Below are 25757 nucleotides of genomic sequence, written 5' to 3'. Positions count from 1 at the left end.
TGCTGCGTCGGGATGCTTTAAGGGCCGATGCCAGAGCTTTTAGCCAATGACATGTCAGTAAGCAGCGCGTACAGGGCACTGCTGCGTCGGGATGCTTTAAGGGCCGCTGCCAGAGCTTTTAGCCAATGACATGTCAGTAAGCAGCGCGTACAGGGCACTGCTGCGTCGGGATGCTTTAAGGGCCGCTGCCAGAGCTTTTAGCCAATGACATGTCAGTAAGCAGCGCGTACAGGGCACTGCTGCGTCGGGATGCTTTAAGGGCCGCTGCCAGAGCTTTTAGCCAATGACATGTCAGTAAGCAGCGCGCACAGGGCACTGCTGCGTCGGGATGCTTTAAGGGCCGCTGCCAGAGCTTTTAGCCAATGACATGTCAGTAAGCAGCGCGTACAGGGCACTGCTGCGTCGGGATGCTTTAAGGGCCGCTGCCAGAGCTTTTAGCCAATGACATGTCAGTAAGCAGCGCGCACAGGGCACTGCTGCGTCGGGATGCTTTAAGGGCCGCTGCCAGAGCTTTTAGCCAATGACATGTCAGTAAGCAGCGCGCACAGGGCACTGCTGCGTCGGGATGCTTTAAGGGCCGATGCCAGAGCTTTTAGCCAATGACATGTCAGTAAGCAGCGCGCACAGGGCACTGCTGCATCGGGATGCCTTCAGCTGCATTCGGAAATTACAGTTTTCCGCTCAAATCTTTGCCCGATCTCCTCATTGGTATATTTTAATGTTCAGAGACTGAGAAAACTGATTGATGCAATAGTTAAACTGCACATATACAGATGATTCAAACAAAAGCGTAGATTGTATAAGTAGATATTCCTATAGATAGAGTCAGAAGGTGTGAGCTGGATGCTGAAATTTTATGGAAGAAATTGCTACATTATTCAGGTATAGTTGTCTTTTTGAAACCATACATTCTACTTAAATACTGGACATTATTCAGAAACAACAATCTTAAAGTCCATTCACACTGAGGTTTGTACATGAAGCCCAGATTCTCAAAGTTTATGGTATGATTCATTTGCAGCTCTATGCAGACACACAGTATTTTCCTGTGTGATGCAATAGGACAACTTAACTTACACTCAAATAGTGTTACTATGACCTTCAAAATGAAGCGGTGAGACAGACTGACAAGTGAGAGAGAGAAAGAGAGAGAGAGACAGAGTGAGCGAGTGCAAAGACAATGAAAAGGTAAATGCAGCAGTGGAGTGGAAGGAGGTGCAAGCAGAGAGACTGCAGGAGGTATGAGTCAGTCCCAGCCTGCATGCTTTAGATAAGAGAAGCTGATTGTCAGTCACTATTTTTGGGTGTCAGATATGTCACTGTAGAATCATTACCTGAAGGTGACAAGGTGCCGTTCAATGGACTGCAATGGATGGACAGTGGGGTGTTCGTGTCTGAGTGGCCAAATGAGAAAGATCTGCACCTCTATCAGTACTCCACAAACACAGATGCATGGTCAGTAATGTTTGATGCATGAAAGTAAATTGTTAAAATAAATCAGTGTGACCCTGGAGGCTTATCACACACGTTGGGTAGGACCTTACTCTTATATGACCAAGGTCAACTTTTTATATTTCAGCATATGAATCAGTCACTAGCAACTGCAAAAGTAACTAGTAAAAGTAACTAGTAAAAGTAATCTGCTCGGAGCAAAGCTACTCCACACCAGCTGGTACTACAGGGCAAGAGAACCCGATGTCTCATTTTTTACATGAAAAAATCCACACTGGTTATACAAGGATGGCAGATCAATAGATATTCATAGTTGCATTTGTTATACAACAAAAAGGAAAATGATTTGAAGAGAAAAATATGAAATGTGACATATTGCATGTCGTAGTTCGATAGTTATGAAGAAATCCCATAAAGCGCTGAATGACAGTTATATGGGGGTTCAGTCTGAAGCCTGAACGCACATTCTGTCTCTGGACTGTGAGCCAGCGGGTACAGACTCAGGGGCTCAGTGAGGTATGTGGGGTTGCCCACCGTGGAAAATACTTGACACACAGGGCTACCAACTGTCACGCATCTGGAGTGACACTTTCAGACTCTCATACTCATGCAAGAAATCTTATGGCAAACCCGTATTATTCCATCATAAGCCTAACATTAGCTACATCGAAAGCGTTGGAGTGGTTTGCAAACCTTACAGATTAATGTCATACAAACATGTAAATGTGTGGGCAGACTTGTCTTGATTTGAAAAACTGGCATGGCAACTCTATGGTAGTTCCCCGTGGAACCCTATGGTAGTTCCCTGTGGTATATTATGGCAGTTCCCCGTGGTATGCTATGGTAGTTCCCTGTGGAACCCTATGGTAGCACCCTGCAGTGACCTCTAATCAAAATGACAAAGAGAACCAATGCAAACTCAGTTTTCCCACTCATTGCCTTGAAGGAAGGATTTTTTCTATATAAGATGCACCATTCTGTTAACCAGCAAATCCTAGAGGTCAAGAGGCATGAGAGATTTATATGAAATAAAAAAGGGTAAAAAGTGAAGCAATTTGCTTTTAAATGTCAGTCAGTTACAAAGTCTGCTGTGGCTTAAAGGCTGGTAAACATATCAATATCCTGTTTAATCTGCGAAGATAAACATTCATTATCAAAACGGAAGAAGATTCTGGCCTGATAAAAATGTGGCCTTTATGTCTCCATCATTGACTGGCACGCCTCCTCTTTAGGCAATGTGAACCGATACTCTTCTGTCTGTGTTTCAATAGATGCACATGACTGACATTTACTTCCTGAAAGATGCTTTTGTTTGCAGAACATCTCTTTCATGAGCATCACAGATTTTGTATTGACCCTGAATCATCAGGAGACGGTGTGGAGTGCTTTGCCAAACATACCAACCAGTGCACAGCTCTGAGAAAAGTATAATAAACAAATAATTGGCATAATTACTGGTGGCAACAAGATACTTTCCATTCCCCTATTAATTAACAATGATGACTTCTTGATTGCTTGATAATTACTTTATCGGTGAGATTAACTTGCTCACGATTGACTGTTTAGTTTAGTACTTGCACCAATAAAATAATTTTTCCTGCCAGCTTTTCTCGCTCTTCCTTCCCTAGCACTTGCACTACAGATGGTTTTTCTAGAAAAAAGGTTCCTGTCTTCCTTTAACCTTAAAAGACCAGGGGGGAAAAATCCAATGTGCTGTTTATATAATTAAGCCCCTCGGGGTCTTTCTGCGGGAGAGGAATCACGAGTTCATAGGCGAGTGAGAGAGCACAGTCGCATGAAGACATACGTGGATATATTTGTGGAAACACATGGCAAGAAACTGTGACCCCGGTAGGAAGCGAAACATCATTAATCGTATGCGACTGCACTCCGGGAGCAGCTTTAAAGCCTGTTTATTACTTCTCCGCACACGTACTATAAGACGTACCCGCTCTAACGTTTATGATGCGTTTGACGTCACTGTCCGCCTCTGTGGACGAACACCTGCTGCGCTCCAAGTTTGTTTACGCGCTGCGCTGCACAAACTGTGCATGATCGATTCGCTAGCGTCCACTTAAATACCAACATGGATGCTGTTGACAAGCGTTATGGTAGTTTTCAGACGCTACAGACCATTTACAAGGTAATAAAACTATTACATACGTGTAAATGTGTGTGTGTGAGTGCAGACCTATCTCGAATTGAAAATCTCACGCCAGCCAGCTCACCAAAGTTGGCAACCCTGTGAGCTGGCTCTCTGAATTTGCGAAACGGACACAAAACTCACTGCTGTGGTACGTGTGCAGAGAATATCAGAATAATTTAATTTATTTAAGCAATATAAATACAACACGTTGTGCGCATGTGCTAAGTAAGCGGCTTGACCGGAGAACTATGAACGTTTCCGTGTACGCATACGCACAGTGGATACGCGAGTGTTGCGCTTCTGCGGAGAAGTATGAACCAGCCTGTAGCGAAGAATATACATATAACAAATAATATAAGATTGGTCTTGGACCTGTTAGATTACCCAGAATTGATTAATGATGATGGATTTATTCTTTTTGTTGATTCTTATAAGGCATTTGACTCTGTAGAACACCTATTCATTTTTGATACACTTATGAAATTTGGCTTTTGAAATTACTTTTCTGCAGCTATCAAAGCTCTTTATAGTAACACTAACAGCTCTGTAAAACTTGTAGGCGGTATTTCCCGTAGATATATCCAGAGGAATCAGACAGGGTTGCCAAGTCTCTCCAAACCTCTCTGTTATTTGGTCAAGTGAAGTCCTTGCTTACCATATGAAGGCTAGTGCTCTAGGCTTAATGGTCAGAGAATTGATAATAACCAAATTAGCTGATGATGCTATTTTTCTACAGGACGAAAAGCAGATTCATATTCCTATTGAAGTCATACATTAATTTTCCAAAGCCTCTGGAGTGTCTCTGAATTTATCTAAATGTGATGCCTTATGGTGAATGATGATCAGGTTAATCTAGTCAAGAATGAACTGTCAGAGAATGTTGTGAACCCTATTATTATAACATTCCTGTTAAAAATTGTATACTAAGGAGTAACTATTACTAAGGACCAACATTGGAGAAGTACCCTAAATTTGAACCCTATTATTCAAAAAACAAAAAAAGACTAAATCAAACTGCTGTCATTTTGTGTAGATGAATAAGACACACTATATTAAAAAAACAGTTGGAACTTTTTGAATTTTCAAAATTAATTTGATTTAGCAGCTGTCTCAATATCCTAACTCTATTTGGAATGTCATTCCACTCCATATCTTATCTAAACTGGGAGGTATTCATTTTTGCATGATTTGTTATTATAATGTCAATAAAATTCCTGTTAAATTTCACAGTCAGGCTTTCTTAACTTGGACTTTCATTTACAAACACAATTTTTCACCCCATTAGTTCTTAATGTGGAACAATCAGGATATTATATATAAACACAAGTCTCTTTTTTTAGAACACTGTTTTTCCAACAGTATTATATTGGTGGATCAATTATTTAATGTTACTGGTTTTCCTGTTACTTATGATGAGTTTCTGTCTTGCTATGGTATTCCTGTAACACCAGGGGAACACGCAAGCGTTTTGGGGCTATCCCTCTGGGCTCTGTGCGCTGTTTAAACAGCAGCCACCATTTACCAATCAGCAGCTTCCCTCCCTTACTCCAATACACTCTTCTGCTGGAAAAATTCGTTTCTCATATTACTCACGTAAAAGCAAAAATCCTATGAGATCTTTATTTCAAAAAGATTCAGTCACATTGCTATACACAATATCATGCTGGAACAGATTTGTAGAGAACATTGATTGGGAAGAGGTCTGGCGTTTGTTAAATGTTTTCGAAATATAAAGTGAACATTGACTTAAATTGTACCTTATGTTCTGAATGTCCAGAAACTGTTGTTCGTTTATTCTGGAACTGCCTCTTTGTTAAAACATTTTGGCAAAGTGCATGTGACTTTATTTCGATAAATATTTTGGTTGATTTTGTTCTTCTATGGAAACATGTTATTTGGGCTTAATGGGAATCAGCAAAAGCCCAATTCCTAGAAATATTTGATAAATCTTATTGTTTTTATGGCTAAGTTTCATATTCACAATGTCTTTATAGGAAACGCTGTTTTCTCTCCTTTAAGAAAGAAACTAAATATGTTCAATTAGGCCCTCTTCAAACCGTAAAGCAGTGAAAACTTTAATAATATGTTTAATTTATTTCTTTAGAATTGTATATAGTGCTCTCTAGCATGTATTTTTTTCTTATTTTATTATGGTTATATAACTGTACTCTGCAATGTTCATTTATTTAAAAAACAAAAAAAGCAGCCTTTAGCTGGAAGAGGCCGCGCGAGTCCCCGGACCCGCTGGTGGCCGTACGAGTCCCCGGACCCGCAGGTGGCCGTGCGAGTCCCCGGACCCGCAGGTGGCCGTGCGAGTCCCCTGACCCGCAGGTGGCCGTGCGAGTCCCCTGACCCGCAGGTGGCCGTGCGAGTCCCCGGACCCGCAGGTGGCCGTGCCAGTCCCCGGACCCGCAGGTGGCCGTGCGAGTCCCCGGACCCGCTGGTGGCCGTGCCAGTCCCCGGACCCGCTGGTGGCCGTGCCAGTCCCCGGACCCGCTGGTGGCCGTGCCAGTCCCCGGACCCGCTGGTGGCCGTGCCAGTCCCCGGACCCGCTGGTGGCCGTACGAGTTCGCAGTCCTTAATGAAGCCCCTTAACTGCACTGTGCAGCTTCCTGACATTTGGTTAGGTATTTTCAATATGACAGGAGGGAGAAAAGGTGCTCCTGTCACATGCTGGGAGCTGGACGTTCAATCCCATGACCTGCTTAGAGCTCAGGAACCCGAATGTCACATTTCTCAGTATGCGCTATTTACATGATTCGTGGCAGATGCGTCACCTCTGTTATATGTAATCATTTCTGTATCTACTTTTTGTGGAACACCATGAAATGTCATTAAAGTCCTTAACATGAACAAGAACAAAATGAAAAGACACCCCTTTGAATTTCTGTGGCCAAAGTTTATTGTAATTTATGTGTAGAAGCATTTGATTAAATGCTGTAAATATCCGTCCCTTACTGTCCTGTACAAAACACTGCAAGCATAGTGACTCCAGGTTATATTGGTCAGTGATCCTGTCCAAATGCTGCTTCTATTGAGCGTGTATGAGTGTTGATTTTGCTGAATGCGGGGAATCAGCCATAATTAGGGAGGGAGGGAGGGAGGGAGAGAGAGAGAAAGAAAGAAAGAAATAAAGAAAGAAAGAAAGAGAAAAATCTCAGTTGTTTTTGAACTGTCATTCAGTATTGGTCATGCAGATCTAACAAACTGAGAATAAACAGCATTCCCCGACAGATCAAACACAAGAGAAAAACTGCAGAATTGTAAAGAACAGCTTTCATTATTGGCTTTGTTCATGGTTTCTGGTTGAAAAAAAACATTTTTCCAGAAGCAAAATTCAAAGGCATACAAAGAAGTGAAGACTAGGAACAAAATGCTCAGATCGAATTGTTTTATAAAAAAGAGATTTAAAGTATTTATGGAGGTTAAAGCATATTTGGAATTCACTTTGTTTTTATTTTGCATATTTCAGTATAACGTGTGCTTTAAAAAGGCTGAGGTAAAATTAGTTATTAATTCTGTTTAACAATATCAATTTCACTGAAATTGTGAAAAGGCATTAAGCCAGTCTAGCATTAAACTAAAATATAATGCAATATAAATTATTACCAAATGAAATTAGCAATATGACAAAAAATAATACAAAAAAATGAAAAGATTCTAGTGCCATTCATATAAATGTGAAATTCCATTAAGAACAACACATTAGCCAATGGAATGAGTTAGTAAGACAACATTGTAACAGAGAGTTTCCTTTTCAGTCCTGTCTGCACTCCTGACAGGTCTTTCTGTTTCACCAGGAGCCTCAGATAAACAGCTCAATCCGACCATCAGGCGTCGTTACCAGCACAGCCTTTCTGAGGCAGCCCACTGCAAACTGGAAATCTATTTTACAGATTTCAGTCACATGTATTAAGGTAAGGTCTATGCTATGCAGGACTGTCAACCTGTCCGTACGCAAAGTGTCCATGGCAAGACTTGTCTGTGATAAAAAGAAAATGTAGGCTACATCTCTAAATACCTTGTCTGTGGTAAAAAATTCATTTTGATCAAATTGTGTGTGAGAATTCGCTATGGTTCTGAGTGTTGTGTATACCGTCTGCACGCACTTCATTATAAATGCTGCCTCAGTCATTTACTTTGGTTCATTTTCCGACATACAACCTCTTACAGTCACTAGGTTACCTTGAGACGTTAGTAAGCCTTAGTCACGCCTCATGGTGAATGATGATCAGGTTAATCTAGTCAAGAATGAATCTAGGCAACATCTATGTTATAGCTGTTTATCTCTGTATTGAGTATATATTTGCTCAGAAAAAAACAAGGTTTAACATTAGAATATATTAATTAACTGAATTAGTGGTAACTTCCTGAGGTATCGATTACCCAAAGAAGGTGTATTGGTTGGTGAGTTCTGCAAATGCATGGGCATATCTGATGGTTACTGCAAATAGCAGGGTGACTTTCAGAGAGTTTTTGAAATGTATCTACTGGCAGACTTCTACAGATTTAGTTTTATACCTAAATAAGCATCATCTCAAAATGATGTCCTTTGATTGCCTAAGACTTTTGCACAGTATTGCATTTATATTCTGAACGGTGGATAATGAGGATGCAGAAAAGAAACAGATAAATGTAGCAGCTAATATAAAGGGTGGGGGAGAGCTAATGAGGCCAAATAAGCACTGACCATCTGCCATATCACATACTGGATAGCAGTGGTTCTCAACCTGTTTGAACCTAGAACCTAGAATTTTTTCTGTGCCAGCTCAGTCGCGACCCTATATCGAGTACAGGTTTAAATGAACATTATGATCAAGCACACAGTGCAATTTATGCCAATCCAATTACTATCTCACAAATCTGATTGGATGTGCCAGTGACTTTTAAATTATGCATCTGTGGTTTGGCTTCTTGGATTGGTTGACTGTTCACTATTTTTGCTCTAAGCATTTTCAGACCCAAGACCCATTTATACAGGTTAATTCTAGGATTGGAGCTGGGAAATTTGATTGTGGATCACCATAGGAGCTTGCTGGTTTTAAAATGCTTACATTTCCAACTCTTCATCATGATCCTTTCAGAATTTGCCATGACCCATATTTGGGTCGTGATCCATGGGTTGAGAATCACTGCTATAGTATAGCTATATTTGTCATTTTAAACATCCTACATACCTCGAGCCCATAGACTCCACTTAACATGCTACCTAAGCAGGAGCCTTTGAGTTCTACTGCTGGAATAAACATCTGTGCCAGTCAAGTGCCAAGTTTACTCATACCTACATGTGTGTTACAGAGAGCAAGACAGGGTGAGTCTGTTACAGAGAGCAAGACAGGTTGAGTCTGTTACGGAGAGCAAGGCAGGGTGAGTCTGTTACGGAGAGGAAGGCAGGGTGAGTCTGTTACGGAGAGGAAGGCAGGGTGAGTCTGTTACGGAGAGTAAGGCAGGGTGAGTCTGTTACGGAGAGCAAGGCAGGGTGAGTCTGTTACGGAGAGCAAGACAGGGTGAGTCTGTTACGGAGAGGAAGGCAGGGTGAGTCTGTTACGGAGAGCAAGGCAGGGTGAGTCTGTTACGGAGAGCAAGGCAGGGTGAGTCTGTTACGGAGAGCAAGGCAGGGTGAGTCTGTTACGGAGAGCAAGGCAGGGTGAGTCTGTTACGGAGAGCAAGGCAGGGTGAGTCTGTTACGGAGAGCAAGACAGGGTGAGTCTGTTACGGAGAGGAAGGCAGGGTGAGTCTGTTACGGAGAGCAAGGCAGGGTGAGTCTTACGGAGAGCAAGGCAGGGTGAGTCTGTTACGGAGAGCAAGGCAGGGTGAGTCTGTTACGGAGAGCAAGACAGGGTGAGTCTGTTACGGAGAGTAAGACAGGGTGAGTCTGTTACGGAGAGTAAGGCAGGGTGAGTCTGTTACGGAGAGTAAGGCAGGGTGAGTCTGTTACGGAGAGCAAGGCAGGGTGAGTCTGTTACGGAGAGCAAGACAGGGTGAGTCTGTTACGGAGAGTAAGGCAGGGTGAGTCTGTTACGGAGAGCAAGGCAGGGTGAGTCTGTTACGGAGAGCAAGGCAGGGTGAGTCTGTTACGGAGAGCAAGGCAGGGTGAGTCTGTTACGGAGAGCAAGACAGGGTGAGTCTGTTACGGAGAGCAAGACAGGGTGAGTCTGTTACGGAGAGTAAGGCAGGGTGAGTCTGTTACGGAGAGCAAGGCAGGGTGAGTCTGTTACGGAGAGCAAGGCAGGGTGAGTCTGTTACGGAGAGCAAGACAGGGTGAGTCTGTTACGGAGAGTAAGGCAGGGTGAGTCTGTTACGGAGAGCAAGGCAGGGTGAGTCTGTTACGGAGAGCAAGACAGGGTGAGTCTGTTACGGAGAGCAAGACAGGGTGAGTCTGTTACGGAGAGCAAGACAGGGTGAGTCTGTTACGGAGAGTAAGACAGGGTGAGTCTGTTATGGAGAGCAAGACAGGGTGAGTCTGTTAGAGTTAGTTTACACTAAATACTAGAAGCTAATTGCATGAAAATGTAGATGCAGCTTTTTGTGAACCACTTCAGGTCAGCTTTTTACATAAACTAGACCAGCCGGAAATTAATGTTTCTACAAAAAAAGAATAAAAAAGAACTGCTGAACCTAGGAGACAAATTAGCAATAAAAGAAAGCCAGTTCTCTCTAATCACAGATGGGATCTCGGATCACCGGAAAGTTCCCGTGTGAATTACTGACGTGCATCATGTTGGTGAAGAGAACGATTTTGCTGCTGCTGTCCGACACAATACAGTAAGGCCCAAATGGCAGACTGGGATCTCTGACAGTACACTAAGGCCCAAATGGCAGACTGGGATCTCTGACAGTACACTAAGGCCCAAATGGCAGACTGGGATCTCTGACAGTACACTAAGGCCCAAATGGCAGACTGGGATCTCTGACAGTACACTAAGGCCCAAATGGCAGACTGGGATCTCTGACAGTACACTAAGGCCCAAATGGCAGACTGGGATCTCTGACAGTACACCTACATGGAGGCATCAGTCGGTTTAGCTGATGTGTGGGAGTCGTCTGCACTGCAGACAGAAATAGCTGTAGGTGCGATCCAATCCCGGGAACAACGGGCGCAGGCGGGAACCAACCCTGGGCGGGCACCAACACACTGCAGGGCAAACACACTCACACAGCCACACGCACACGCTCACCCAGCCACAAGCACACGCTCACACAGCCACACACTCACACAGCCACACACACATGCTCACACAGCCACACGCTCACATAGTGACACGCTCACACAGCTACACGCTCACACAGCCACACGCTCACCCAGCCACATTCTCACCCAGCCACACGCACACGCTCACACAGCCACACGCACACGCTCACAAAGCCACACGCTCACACAGCCACACGCTCACCCAGCCACATTCTCACCCAGCCACACGCACACGCTCACACAGCCACACACTCACACAGCCACACGCACACGCTCACCCAGCCACACGCGCACGCTCACACAGCCACACACTCACACAGCCACACGCACATGCTCACCCAGCCACACGCTCACACAGCCACATGCTCACCCAGCCACACGCTCACCCTGCCACACGCACACGCTCACACAGCCACACGCACACAACTACAGTGCCAATTTAGACACGCCAATCAGACTGCCCAGATTTTTAAAAGATTTTCTTTATTATTCAAAATCGTGCTTAAATTGAAATCCGTTCTAGTTTTTTTGCAAAGTTCAGTTTTATCGCTGGCGGCTGTTAGCTAAGTTATATCGGACCATCTTGCCTTTTTGGCACCAAACTGTTTTTCTGCAGCTCTGATTTGTCCTCATGGACAGGCACACAAACTGTTTGCTAGGTAAAAGGCACAAAGTTTTATTTACATTTCAGCACAATTACTTGATTTTTACTTACTTTCTAACAATTGTAAATTTACATCTATGCCATCCATCCATCCATTTTCTCCTGCTTATCCGAGGTTGGGTCGCGGGGGCAGCAGTCTCAGCAGGGAGACCCAGACTTCCCTCTCCCCGGCCACTTCATCCAGCTCCTCTGGGGGAATCCCGAGGCGTTCCCAGGCCAGCCGATAGACATAGTCCCTCCAGCATGTCCTGGGTCTTCCCCGGGGCCACCTCCCAGTGGGATATACCCGGAACACCAAACCTGGGAGGCATCCAGGAGGCATCCTAAACAGATGCCCGAGCCACCTCATCTGGCTCCTCTCAATGCGGAGGAGCAGCGGCTCTACTCTGAGTCCCTCCCGAATGACTGAGCTCCTCACCCTATCTCTAAGGGAGAGCCCAGCCACCCTGCGGAGGAAACTCATTTCGGCCGCTTGTACTCGCGATCTCGTTCTTTCGGTCACTACCCACAGCTCGTGACCATAGGTGAGGGTAGGAACGTAGATTGACTGGTAAATCGAGAGCTTTGCCTTTTGGCTCATCTCCTTCTTTACCATGACAGACTGATGCAGCGCCCGCATCACTGCGGATGCTGCACCGATCCGCCTGTCGATCTCCCGTTCCATCGTCCCCCCACTCGTGAACAAGACCCCGAGGTACTTAAACTCCTCCCCTTGGGGGAGGACACGATCCCCGACCCGCAGAGAGCATTCCACCCTTTTCCGGCTGAGGACCATGGTCTCGGACTTGGAGGTGCTGATTCTCATCCCAGCCGCTTCACACTCAGCTGCGAACTGTCCCAGTGAGAGCTGAAGGTCACGGTCCGATGAGGCCAACAGAACCACATCATCTGCAAAAAGCAGAGACCTAATCCTGAGGTCACCAAACCGGACACCCTCAACGCCCTGGCTGCGCCTAGAAATTCTGTCCATAAAAACTATGAAAAGAATCGGTGACAAAGGGCAGCCCTGACGGAGTCCGACCCTCACCGGAAAGAAGTCCGACTTATTGCCGCCCATGTGGACCAAGCCCTGGCACCGGTCATACAGGGACCGAACAGCCCTTAAAAGGAAGCCCGGCACCCCATACTCCCGGAGCACCTCCCACAGGACCCCCCTAGGGACCCGGTCGAATGCCTTCTCCAAGTCCACAAAACACATGTAGACTGGTTGGGCAAACTCCCATGAACCCTCCAGAACCCTGCGGAGAGTGTAGAGCTGGTCCACTGTTCTACGGCCAGGGCGAAAACCACACTGCTCCACCTGAATCCGAGGTTCAACAATCCGGCGAATACAATAGACCTTACCAGGGATGCTGAGGAGTGTGATCCCCCTATAGTTGGAGCACACCCTCTGGTCCCCCTTCTTAGAGGGGGACCACCGCCCCGGTCTGCCAGTCCAGAGGCACTGCCCCCGATGTCCACGCGATGCTGCAGATGCGTGTCAACCAAGACAGCCCCGCAGCATCCAGAGCCTTAAGGAACTCCGGGTGGATCTCATCCACCCCCGGGGCCCGGCCACTGAGGAGCTTTTTAACCACCTCAGCGACCTCCGCCCCAGAGATAGGGGAGTCCACACCCAAGTCCCCATACTCTGCTTCCACATTGGAAGGCGTGTCGGTGGGATTGAGGAGGTCTTCGAAGTATTCCTTCCACTGGCCCAAAACGTCCCGAGTTGAGGTCAGCAGCACCCCATCCCCACCATAAACAGTGTTGATGTTGCACCACTTTCCCGCCCGGAGTCGCCGGATGGTGGACCAGAATCGCCTCGAAGCCGTCCGGAAGTCGTTTTCCATGGCATCGCCAAACTCCTCCCACACCCGAGTTCTTGCCTCAGCGACCGCTGAAGCCGCACCCCGTTTGGCCTGCCGGTACCTGTCAGCTGCCTCTGGAGTCCCACAGGCTAAAAAGGCCCGATAGGACTCCTTCTTCAGCTTGACGGCATCCCTCACCACTGGTGTCCACCAGCGGGTTCGCGGATTGCCGCCGCGACAGGCACCGACCACCTTACGGCCACAGCTCCGGCCAGCTGCCTCCACAATGGAGGCGCGGAACATGGCCCATTCGGACTCAATGTCCCGCTCCTCCCCCGCGACATGGGAGAAGTTCTGCCGGAGGTACTGTAGGAGTTGAAACTCCTCCTGACAGGGGATTGTTTGCCTTGGGTGACCCTACCAGGGGCATAAAGCCCCGGGCAACTTAGCTCCTGGGATCATTGGAACACGCAAACCCCTCCACCACGATGAGGTGTCGGCTCCATCTATGATGTTTCCTTAATCTCCTTACACAAAAATGTTAATTTTGTATCGAAATTTGTTAGTGTTGGAGCAACAGATGCATTTATAGACTCTGGGAGCAATAATATATTCATGAATAAAACATTACTGGGTCATCTTAAGGCCTCCAAATTGTGGGTGGCTGATATACCATAAAAGCAGATTGTTGGCTGCCTGCATTTTGCTGGCCATTAACTGAAGCACTTTCTGACAGATGCGGAGGAGGCTTCTGGCTAATCTGGAGGGGGGAGCTGTTTTTGCAGCTATTGTCCTCCCCCAGCACTGATTGCCTTAATGGATCAGTGAGGCTGTTACCCAGAGCAGCAGCGATGGAGGCTGGGGCTCTCATGCTTTCTGCTCTGCTTTGAATTCAGTAACCATTGATTTTTATTAGCATTTAGCTGCCGCCTTTTATAAGGCCTGATGAAAGAGTTTAAAAAGTTTCTGAGTTGATTGCACGGGGCAGACAGGGACACAACAGAGCCTTCAGCAGGGATATGTGTGTGTGTTTGACTGTACCACACGAGGTGTGTGTAAAGAGACCCACGGGGCAGACAGGGACACGACAGAGCCTCCAGCAGGGATTTGTGTGTGTGTTTGACTGTACCACACGAGGTGTGTGTAAAGAGAGCCCACGGGGCAGACAGGGACACGACAGAGCCTCCAGCAGGGATTTGTGTGTGTGTTTGACTGTACCACACGAGGTGTGTGTAAAGAGAGCCCACGGGGCAGACAGGGACACGACAGAGCCTCCAGCAGGGATTTGTGTGTGTGTTTGACTGTACCACACGAGGTGTGTGTGAAGAGAGCCCACGGGGCAGACAGGGACACGACAGAGCCTTCAGCAGGGATATGTGTGTGTGTTTGACTGTACCACACGAGGTGTGTGTAAAGAGACCCCATGGGGCAGACAGGGACACGACAGAGCCTCCAGCAGGGATATGTGTGTGTGTTTGACTGTACCACACGAGGTGTGTGTAAAGAGAGCCCACGGGGCAGACAGGGACACAACAGAGCCTCCAGCAGGGATTTGTGTGTGTGTTTGACTGTACCACACGAGGTGTGTGTAAAGAGAGCCCACGGGGCAGACAGGGACACGACAGAGCCTCCAGCAGGGATTTGTATGTGTGTTTGACTGTACCGCACGAGGTGTGTGTAAAGAGAGCCCACGGGGCAGACAGGGACACGACAGAGCCTCCAGCAGGCATTCAACAGATTCAGGCTTGTGGCTACCAAAGAGAAAAGGGCTAAAAAGGAATGACATTTATTTTTAAACAAATCAAATCAACCAATTCATGCTGCATGCATTGTAATGGAAATATATATAAATGGATAATTCAAAAGTTGTGCTGATGTATCAATATACTACAAGTGAAATGGTTGCATTTTAAAAGATTAAAAACATAAAAGTTGTGGGTATGGGTGAGGTTGCCATAGGAACAGACAGTACTCACATTTGCTTGATCCCAGTGGTAAGATGACAATCGCGCCGAAACAACGCGAGTAATATGAAAAAAGCAATGTATGATTTGGGAGTCACTAGCTTGGGCTGTTTCGCTACGGCTTGTGATACACGACAGGCTGCGATCACAGCAAAGTGCAAGTGACGCTGTTAACGGTAGGAGAAAAATTGTGGGGCATTTTAAGCTTTCGCCACCTGTTTATCCTGGAAGATATTCAAACTGAACCTCAAATGACTGAAAAACACTTAAAACAAGATGTATAAATGAGGTGGAACAGAGTATGTTATGTCTGTTTCTAGTAGCCTAATTAAAGCTTTTTTGGCTTACATTTTTTCATTTGTATTTACTAGTTTAAAAAAAGAGCTCTGATTGGTACTCGTATGGGCCGATACCCTCTGTTCAGGTATCAGGATTGTAGCGCCACTGAAAAAGTGGGATCAGTGCACCTCAAATGATATTATTAAAGTAAAAAGAACCCTTGTATTGGAATCGGATCAGAACTGAAAAAATGTGGATCGGCCCATTCCTAATCACAACATAGTAGAATCTATTATTATACAGAATTATATAGAAAATGCTGCACCTGCCCAGAATCTACATGTGCAGAGTTTGCATGTTCTACATGCGTCGTTTGTGAAGAAGCTTAAGTTAGTTACTTATTCGCAGCTTCCAAATTGTTTGGCTTTTTATTCATAGTTTCTGATTTGTTTGGCTTTTATTTGCAGCGTCTGTCCTCCAGTTTCTCCCCACAGTCCAAAAACATACTGAGGTGAATTGAAGTTACCAATTTCCCTATGTGAGAGTGAATGGTGTGAGAGTGACTGGTGTGTGAGTGACTGGTGTGTGAGTGACTGGTGTGTGAGTGACTGGTGTGAGTGAATTCTGTGAGTGATTGGTGTGTGAGTGATTGGTGTGTGAGTGAATGGTGTGTGAGTGAATGGTGTGAGAGTGACTGGTGTGAGAGTGACTGGTGTGTGAGTGAATGGTGTGAGAGTGACTGGTGTGAGTGTGACTGGTGTGAGTGTGACTGGTGTGAGTGTGACTGGTGTGTGAGTGAATGGTGTGAGTGTGACTGGTGTGAGTGTGACTGGTGTGTGAGTGACTGGTGTGTGAGTGAATGGTGTGAGAGTGAATGGTGTGAGAGTGACTGGTGTGAGTGTGACTGGTGTGTGAGTGACTGGTGTGAGAGTGACTGGTGTGAGAGTGACTGGTGTGAGAGTGACTGGTGTGAGTGTGACTGGTGTGAGTGTGACTGGACTGGTGTGTGAGTGAATGGTGTGAGAGTGACTGGTGTGAGTGTGAATGGTGTGAGTGTGAATGGTGTGAGTGTGAATGGTGTGAGTGTGACTGGTGTGTGAGTGACTGGTGTGAGTGTGACTGGTGTGTGAGTGACTGGTGTGTGAGTGACTGGTGTGAGTGTGACTGGTGTGTGAGTGACTGGTGTGTGAGTGACTGGTGTGTGAGTGAATGGTGTGAGAGTGACTGGTGTGAGAGTGACTGGTGTGAGTGTGACTGGTGTGTGAGTGAATGTTGTGTGAGTGAACGGTGTGTGAGTGAATGAAAGTGAGTGAATGGTGTGTGAGTGACATGTGTGAATGACTGGTGTGTGAGTGAATGAAGGTGAGTGAATGGAGATGAGTGAATGGTGCGAGAGTGAATGATGTGTGAGTGATTGAGGTGAGTGAATGGTGTGTGAGTGACGTGTGTGAATGACTGGTGTGTGAGTGAATGAAGGTGAGTGAATGAGGTGTGAGTGACGTGTGTGAATGACTGGTGTGTGAGTGAATGAAGGTGAGTGAATGGTGTGTGAGTGAATGAAGATGAGTGAATGGTGTGAGAGTGAATGGTGTGAGAGTGACTGGTGTGTGAGTGATTGAGGTGAGTGAATGGTGTGTGAGTGAATGAAGTGTGAGTGAATGGTGTGTGAGTGATTGAGGTGAGTGAATGATGTGTGAGTGAATGAAGTGTGAGTGAATGGTGTGTCAGTGACTGGTGTGTGAGTGAAGAAGGTGAGTGAATTGTGTGTGTTTCAGATTTAACTGTATTTGACTCTCCCTGCCGGCCCCTGGAGGATGGGCTCCCCCTTTGAGTCTGGTCCCTCCCAAGGTTTCTTCCTTCTAGGGAGTTTTTCCTTGCCACTGTCGCCTATGGCTTACTCACTGGGGGCTTTGGGTGGGGATGCTGTAAAGCACTTTGGGACAATGTAATGTTGTGATAATGCGCTATACAAAAATAAATTTGTTGTTGTTGTTGTTGTTGAATCCGACAAATCTGGCTGGGCGACCATGAATAGGACAAACAGTTACAGAAAATGGATGGATGGATGGAATTTTCAATATTGACTTATATGAAAATAATCATTATGATAAAACACTTTGCCATATCGCCCATCCCTACTGAATGCCCTCCCTCATTGTTAGACTTGCAGACACTCACCTTGAAGTCACACGCCTCACTGACGTTCATTTTTTGTGTGCATGATGCAACGTGAGTAAAATCGAGCATCAGAACAATGTGGTAATTTAGTAACTAAACGAGTGAAATCCATCAAAGTTTTGAGTGAGTTTGTGGTGATGAAGTAGGACAATCTCCATGAAGGTCATACAGCGACGGCAGCCTTTTATGTCTTCAGGCCATAAACACCTGATTTAAAGTCAGATGAAGACTCAGAGTCAGACATGAATGCTCTAAAGTGCCATCCTAAGAAAATCTCATCATGCAGCTGCATGAGATTAGTAAGGAAATGTGATTTGTCATTTATCGCTTTCATTTTCACTGTGAGTCAATGCCTGATCACTAATTCAGCCCTAATTCCGCTACTTAAAGTTTTACCATGTACTAATGCTCTTTCCCAGAAATCTATTTAGACACTATAAATAATATGAAAACAATCTTTCAACTGTGATATATGTATAACAGCAGATATCAGTATCTTCTTAATATCTGTTTTACAAATTACATTTTCAATGATATGCTATCTTTTTCTCAAAAACAGTTCTGATAGTGAGAAAAAATGCATAACAAGCACTGATATACTAGTTTGGAAAATAGGTGTTTATGAAAATGTTAAGCTGTTGTACTGAGTGAGTCTCATGCAAAACTCACAGTCAGACCTACTGGTGTCAACATCTGGGCATTTTTAGCAGACACCATGCATTGCATTTACATGACATACTGTGGAAAAAAAATCACTATCACCATTTTTCTGACTGTTTATCATCCAGCACAATCAGGAGTTCCTATTCCAGCTGTTTTGCTCACTGGGAATGTCCTCAGGGTATTCTGCAGCCACAGCAGCTACACGGCTTGTAAAGCCGGCTGTTAGTGACAGAGGGCATTATTAATGCAGCATGAACGTTCTGTCTGCCTGGAGCAACTGCTTTGCCCACACTGTAGATCCCCTGCAAGCTGTGATCCAAAGTACATCTGTTAAAATATGAAATCATGATTCTTGAAATGCGATGATATTTTCCTAGCATGTAGTACTAAATCAAGCAGATATGTGTTTGAGGCAGAATAATTGTATTAAGCAGCTGCCAGGACTAAGTGACACCATGGCCTTTCGCTAGAGCCGACACGGCTCTCTCTCGGCAGTACGGCCTTTCACCAGCGGCGGCACGGCTCTCTCTCGGCACCACGGCCTTTCACTAGAGCCGACACGGCTCTCTCTCAGCACCACAGCCTTTCACTAGAGGCGGCATGGCTCTCTCTCGGCACCGCGGCCTTTCACTAGAGCCGACACGGCTCTCTCTCAGCACCACAGCCTTTCACCAGAGGCGGCACGGCTCTCTCTCGGCACCGCGGCCTTTCACCTTTTTGAGGTTCTGAGTGCCCCCTTTAAGGTCCCAAGTGCTGCCTTTGAGGTTCTGAGTTCCCTTTTTCAGGTTCTATGTGCCCTCCTTTGAGGTCCTGATTGCCGCCTTTTAAGGTTCTGAGTGCCGCCTTTGAGGTTCTGAGTTCCCCTTTTCAGGTTCTATGTGCCCCCTTGAGGTTCTGAGTGCTACCTTTTGAGGTCCTGAGTGCTGCCTTTTGAGATTCTGAGTGCCCCCTTTGAGGTTCTAAGTGTCTGCTTTTGAGGTTTTAAATTCCACTTTTAAATTACCTAGGGTGATTCATTCGGGGGGACACATTGCAGCCAACAAAATTTACCCCCAGTCGGCAAGTCTCACCAATCATCAACCATCATTCTAAATTAACTGCGGAGAACCCATACCACCCACCAACCCCCAGCTGGCAAAAAAACATCACCCAGTCAAGTTTCCTTGTGGCACTGTTCTGCATAACGGTGTGCAGATGATATTGTGTATGATCTCTGTTATATTACATCAAATACAGTGAAGTACGTGGAGCACCTCAGTAAACAGTAGACATTAGAACTAGTTTTTGGTGTCTTTATATTCTTTACTTACATGACGAGTCCTGTTGCTCTGTTCTCAGAGGAACAGATATTAGTTGAATTACACTGCCCAGCCAAAAAAAAAAGTCGTCATTTGAATGTATATCAGCAAATACTGGATCATTATTACAGCTCAGCTACGCTATGCAGCAATAAAGTGAAGTCAGCTGAGTACATGAATCTACTGAATGGCCAGGTTACACCTCCATCCATCAACAATGGATGTTTTTCTTCCCTGTTGGCATGGGCATATTCCAGGACAAGAATGCCAAGATTCATTGGGTTCAAATTGTCAAAAAGTGGTTCAGGAAGCATGAGGAATCATTTTCACGCGTGACTTGGTCACCACAGAGTTGTGACCTTAACCTCATTGAAGGTCTTTGGGATGTGCTGAAGGAGGCTTTACGGAGTGGTTCAACTCACTTGTCAATGCAGGATCTCGGTGAGAAATTAATGCAAATATGGATTAAAATAAAGGGTGAGATGTTGCTTAAGCCTGTGGAAACAATGCCATGAGAAATGTGGGCCATAATCAAAGCTAAAGACAGAGTGTTGGCAACAAGCAATTATGCTATCGCTCTAATCTAGCAGATAGAATCCACATACATCTAGAGGACATTTAGCAGGAGAAATGTGAGAGGTGTTTGTCAGTGTGCATGTACTAACACTTCTGTCTTTTTTGCCGTAAATGTGTGAGGCCAACAGAGCCTGTATTTCCCACTTTGTTGATTCCTCCTACTCAGAACCCAGAAGATGCACCTAATGACACAGTTATATCACAGCCCAAGAACAGAGTTAGCAAGCCAACCTAGAGGTCCACAAGTGGGCCAGCTGTTAAATAAAATTATAGATAACTTTTGCCAAAATATTGTCAGTTTACAAGAAGAAATTGCAGCATAGCAAAGAAGAAAGCTTAGGGTGAATGACTGCTAACGCTTGGGCAAAAAAGTCTATATGATAAAAACAGGATGTTCTCTTGGCTTGCTGAGTTCCTAGTAGGAGGATGAGTGGGAAGTATTGGCTGTGGAATTAGTCAGGGTTCTTTGAAGAAAGAAGCAGAAAGACAATGTTGGTGTTATGGATGGAGGAAGCTGGGGCCCTGGACCAGCCCAGCAAAGCAGGCATTGTGCTCTCCATTAAACTGGTGCACTATTAGTTCAGCTGATGGAGCTGTCACACCACGCTCCAGAGGGCCCTTCACGGCATTCTGAAGCACTGCTTCAGCTCTCCATACGCTGGCAGCAAGGCTTCACACTGATGCACTCTAACAGGCTGTGGGAGGCATCAGGACTCCGAGAATCTGGGCTGGGGAGATTTCAGATCCGAAGGTTGTGAGAAGAGCACTGGGTCAGGTTGTTAGCACATACAGACACTTTCAGGGGGCATGACTGCAAAGAACCAAAGTCATACATTTCACTACAATTTTTAAATCCACACCTATTTATCCACATAAAATTAAAGTGCAGTTCTGTTATATTGAAAGTGTTCGAAAAACACATGACAGAACATATAAATTCTGCAAAATATGGACTAAAAATCTAGTACAGCATCAAATTCCAAGTGTTACATTCTCAACGTATAATTTTTTTTAATTCTGTATTAAAGATGAATTTCTTAAATGTATCATAGATTTAATAATTGAAGAAAAGCACATTTGGCGAGCAAGGGCATTGGCAGCCATGGATAACTTGGCAAATTCAAGACTTTATACCTGAGAAATTTTTTTTTTACACATTTACCCTCCTGACACCTGACAGAACCCGAGAGACCCGTACTGTCCCAACAGCACCTCATATCGAGAGACCTGTGCCCTCCCAGCCCCCAAAAGAAACCGACACTGAAGGAACCATGCCCTTTCGATACCAAAAGAACATGACATGTAGGTACCTGTGCCCTTCTGATATCCGACAGAACCTGACACCAAGGGACCGGTGCACTCCCGATACTCGACAGAACCTGACAGCCAGGGACTTGTGCTGCCTTCCGAATCAGCATCTACAGCCCTTTGTCATTCCTTCCCATATCCCTACTTCCCTAAACAAACCTCTCCACTTCTGGGGCTTCCTGCACATCCACATCTGCCACACCTCCTTGCCTGTCACAGTAGATGGATGTGGTTTAAATTACATCGAAGTAAATGATGTACGGAAAGAAAAGAAACCATTTTTAAAAATAACTATGTTGTTATAAATAATTATGTTGTGCTCGCGTTGACTTATTGCTAATATCTTGTCAGGTTGTACTGAGAATGGATAGTTTTAAGGCAAACTGCCCCAAAGACCAGGTGTACTGTGATGAAAATAAAGTAGGGGGCAGTGTATAGGATGCTTAGTGTTTCTATGGGAACTGTAAAGAACCCAGTTCTCTGTTGCATATGAATAATGCTGGAAATATGAAGGGGGAGAATTCCAAGACTTTACCTTGGCTGAGCAAAGGCTGGTGATGTTACAGACAGCCTTATCAAGTCCTAGCATGCAGGTATTGTAGAAGACAGGATACACTTCTTAGTAATACTCTGCCAAAGCTTTTAAAAGTATAAACCTCTTTAAGGGGACAGCATCAGAACAGTGCATGACTCCATGTTACATTTACAAACTAAATATTTTCATTGTTGCCTGTGACGTCTGCCTCAAGGTTCATCCTTCCCTGCCATTAAATACAAAAATTCAAGCACAGAGCGCTTGTGACTTTAAGTGACTTAACATTACTCATGCAGTACAGAGGAGTGAAAGGTGACTTAACATCGCTCATAGGTTAACACAGAGATGCAGAACAGCAGAATGTTAAGTGAGGTGTTATGTGAGAAAATGCTAGAGCTGTCCTTTTTCAATGACAATTTCCATAATGATTAGCAGATATCTGTGCTGCGTTTACTGACACTGCAATTTTTTCAAAGATGTCATTCATACTTCTGCCATATTAGGTTCTTTCATGCTGTCCTCCTTTCAGACATGGAGAGAGTGATAAATGTTGGATTATGATTAATACTGTCAGAGAGATCCAGATCAATTGACGTCATATCTGAGGTGAGCTTGCTGTCTGAACACGCAGTAACTGCACAGGCAGTCTATTCAAAGGCTTGCTAAACACAGCAGGATGGTAAGTCTATAGCACAGGCAAGGTTATCTGTCTGTCTGTCTGGAAGCAGGTGCCAGTATGTTTGTGGGATAATAGTGGCAGGGAATTCCCTCAGTAGGAGATGAAGTAAAAAAACATAAAGACAGCTATGTGTTTAACGGGGGGCTTGGTCAACTGCGTGCATATGGATGTGTCCCCACTGGCCTGTGTCTTTGCAGAAGTGTTTCTGAAATGCTCTGTCTTTGCGCTTCCTGTCTGCTGATGTGTGGAGAGACCTATTCCCATGTGCTGCAGTTTTCCTACCCTCACAGACACTGAACAGATCCCAGAAACATCTCTGATGGCTCTCTGTAAGTGCGTACAAATGTTCCAGTACAACCTGCCCTCTGCACTCTATGGGTGTCTGTTTTGGACTGGAATGGACTGATATATTACTTTTGCACCCACAAGGACACACACACACAAGGAATTTGTTTCCAGCAGTTGGTGTCTCATCGGTACATTGCAATACAATAGAACAAAACAGTACAGATTAAATACAATATAAAAGGCATCTTATTTGCAGACAGAAAATGAACATAAAGTGCAAACAACATGCAGGGTGCAAAGTGCATGGGATGTCTTAGATTCAGTTCAGTGGTGCCTTGTGAGTGGAGCAGGGTGTAGCAGTCAGGGATATTAATAAGGAAACTGAGCCTCCTCCGGGATGGGTTCAGTTATAGGCCAAGCTGAGCCTCCTCCGGGATGGGTTCAGTTATAGGCCAAGCTGAGCCTCCTCCGGGATGGGTTCAGTTATAGGCCAAGCTGAGCCTGCTCCGGGATGAGTTCAGTTATAGGCCAAACTGAGCCTGCTCCGGGATGGGTTCAGTTATAGGCCAAACTGAGCCTGCTCCGGGATGGGTTCAGTTATAGGCCAAGCTGAGCCTGCTCCGGGATGGGTTCAGTTATAGGCCAAGCTGAGCCTTCTCCGGGATGGGTTCAGTTATAGGCCAAGCTGAGCCTGCTCCGGGATGGGTTCAGTTATAGGCCAAACTGAGCCTGCTCCGGGATGGGTTCAGTTATAGGCCAAACTGAGCCTGCTCCGGGATGGGTTCAGTTATAGGCCAAGCTGAGCCTGCTCCGGGATGGGTTCAGTTATAGGCCAAGCTGAGCCTGCTCCGGGATGGGTTCAGTTATAGGCCAAGCTGAGCCTGCTCTGGGATGGGTTCAGTTATAAGCCAAGCTGAGTGCTGAGTCCGAGGCGCGACTGAATTCGTCTGAAGAGAAGCTTATTGCAACCATTAAAATTTGAAATGTAGAAATAACTGAATTAATTTTAAATAAACCAAACATATATTATTTGACCGTTTTAGAAATACAGACACAGTAGAGCATAAAAACCTCACTAAGGTTGTTTTTATCTTTTACGAAGCCGTGTTCCTTTGACCCCCAGCTGCTGGGAAGCAAATGCTAACCTTTCATTCTTCATTGATTGTGAACTGCCATTCTCAGGCCAGCTGGGTGAGGAATTAAACATGATGAAATACATAAGGAGCGGTGGCCTGTCAGTAAGATATAAGCCAGTCCGGCTGCTTTTTCTCAGTCATCTGGCAGCACACCAACTTATCAGATCCACTGGGTCATATAAACTCCAGAACCGGCTCATGATTTTAAGTTCTTCAATACGTTTAAAATTCCTGTCAATAGTTTTCCTCTCTCAATATAAATAGGAGATATCTCAGAAAACATACCTGCAATATTACTTCATATTTTATTGCAATCTCTAAGTATGAATAAAATGCATGTGTGCCAGATGCGGGGAGAGTAGGGTGGCTGCCTTAATAACTGTGTCATATCTCATATAGTACAATTACTACACAAACATTCATAATTGATATTTGGCTTATGCAGGTATTAATATAGCTTTCCTTACAATGCTCACAGCTGCACACATCACAGCCATTTCTGTGCTGGGAGCAGGCTGCGATCTGCCATTTATGATGCATCAATACTTGTACGGTGCAATGTACCAGCTTTGCATCAGCCAGGGTCAGTTTGTGCTACTGTACTTACAATTTGGTGAAATTGATTCTTTTTTATGATTCACATTTTAAAAATGGGCCAGTGCTATTTGGGACTTTGCCATCTTGCTCATTTGACTTCCTCTGCTGCCCCCTGGAGGACGGGCTCCTCCTTTGCGTCTGGTTAGGGTTAGGGCTTCCTCTGCTGCCCCCTGGAGGATGGGCTCCCCCTTTGGGTCTGGTTAGGGTTAGGGCTTCCTCTTCCGCCCCCTGGAGGACGGGCTCCCCTTTGGGTCTGGTTAGGGTTAGGGCTTCCTCTGCTGCCCCCTGGAGGATGGGCTCCCCCTTTGGGTCTGGTTAGGGCTTCCTCTGCTGCCCCCTGGTGGACGGGCTTCCCCTTTGAGTCTGGTTAGGGTTAGGGCTTCCTCTGCTGCCCCCAGGAGGACAGTCTGGTTCCTCCCAAGGTTTCTTCCTTCTAGGGAGTTTTTCTTGCCACTGTCGCCTCTGTCTTGCTCACTGGGGGCTTTGGGCAGGGATAATGTGAAGCTCTTTGACACAATGTATGTTCTGAAAATGTGCTAAAAATTGTGTTGAACTGAATTGTTGAGGGAAACAAGGAAAGGCAGAGTGTAAGAAGGCAGAGATCACAGCAGAGAGCAGGACTCTGCTTTGGTGTGACTCACCTTTCTCCTCTCCAACTGATGGCTTCCTTGTTCTCACAATCCATCAAAACCGAATCATTAATCAACATCCAAGACATCAGCGATAACATGAGAAAGTACACTCTTCATCGTCATCACTATTTTCATTGTGGACTCTGATAAATGGGTGTCCCAATTATGGATATCAGCATAACACCATCACTTCCCAGATAAAATTAGGCAGTGCTCTATAGAAGAGCATGATGCATGCCGCCTCTGCACCAGTCTTTTAATAAATGCTGTTCTCCATAACAAGCTGACCCTAAGGAAGGAACCTGCTTTATACTATACAGTCTGTGAAGTCTGAACATAATTTGTTTTCCCTGTTTTGTCGTTCATAGTGAATTTGAATC

The 25757-nt window shown here is 45.4% G+C and overlaps 1 protein-coding gene across 3 annotated transcripts in view; it reads left to right on the top strand.

Moving 5' to 3' along the window:
- Window positions 1–3215: 3215 nt before the first annotated feature.
- LOC111844392 (synapse differentiation-inducing gene protein 1-like) overlaps window positions 3216–25757 on the top strand; it is a 44379-nt gene continuing 21837 nt past the window's right edge. For 2 of the 3 annotated variants that reach the window (XM_023812833.1, XM_072702994.1), the window contains exons 1-2: window positions 3451–3595; window positions 7399–7515. The gene's annotated coding sequence lies outside the window, so the exon portion shown is untranslated. Of the gene's footprint in view, window positions 3304–3450; window positions 3596–7398; window positions 7516–25757 lie in introns of those variants that run through there. The other variant, XM_072702993.1, reaches the window with a different exon arrangement.

Source organism: Paramormyrops kingsleyae, chromosome 19 (assembly GCF_048594095.1).
Source record: "Paramormyrops kingsleyae isolate MSU_618 chromosome 19, PKINGS_0.4, whole genome shotgun sequence".
Classification (NCBI taxonomy): domain Eukaryota; kingdom Metazoa; phylum Chordata; class Actinopteri; order Osteoglossiformes; family Mormyridae; genus Paramormyrops; species Paramormyrops kingsleyae.
Note: the sequence above shows the minus strand (reverse complement) of the source record. Positions and strands in the feature narration are given on the sequence as shown.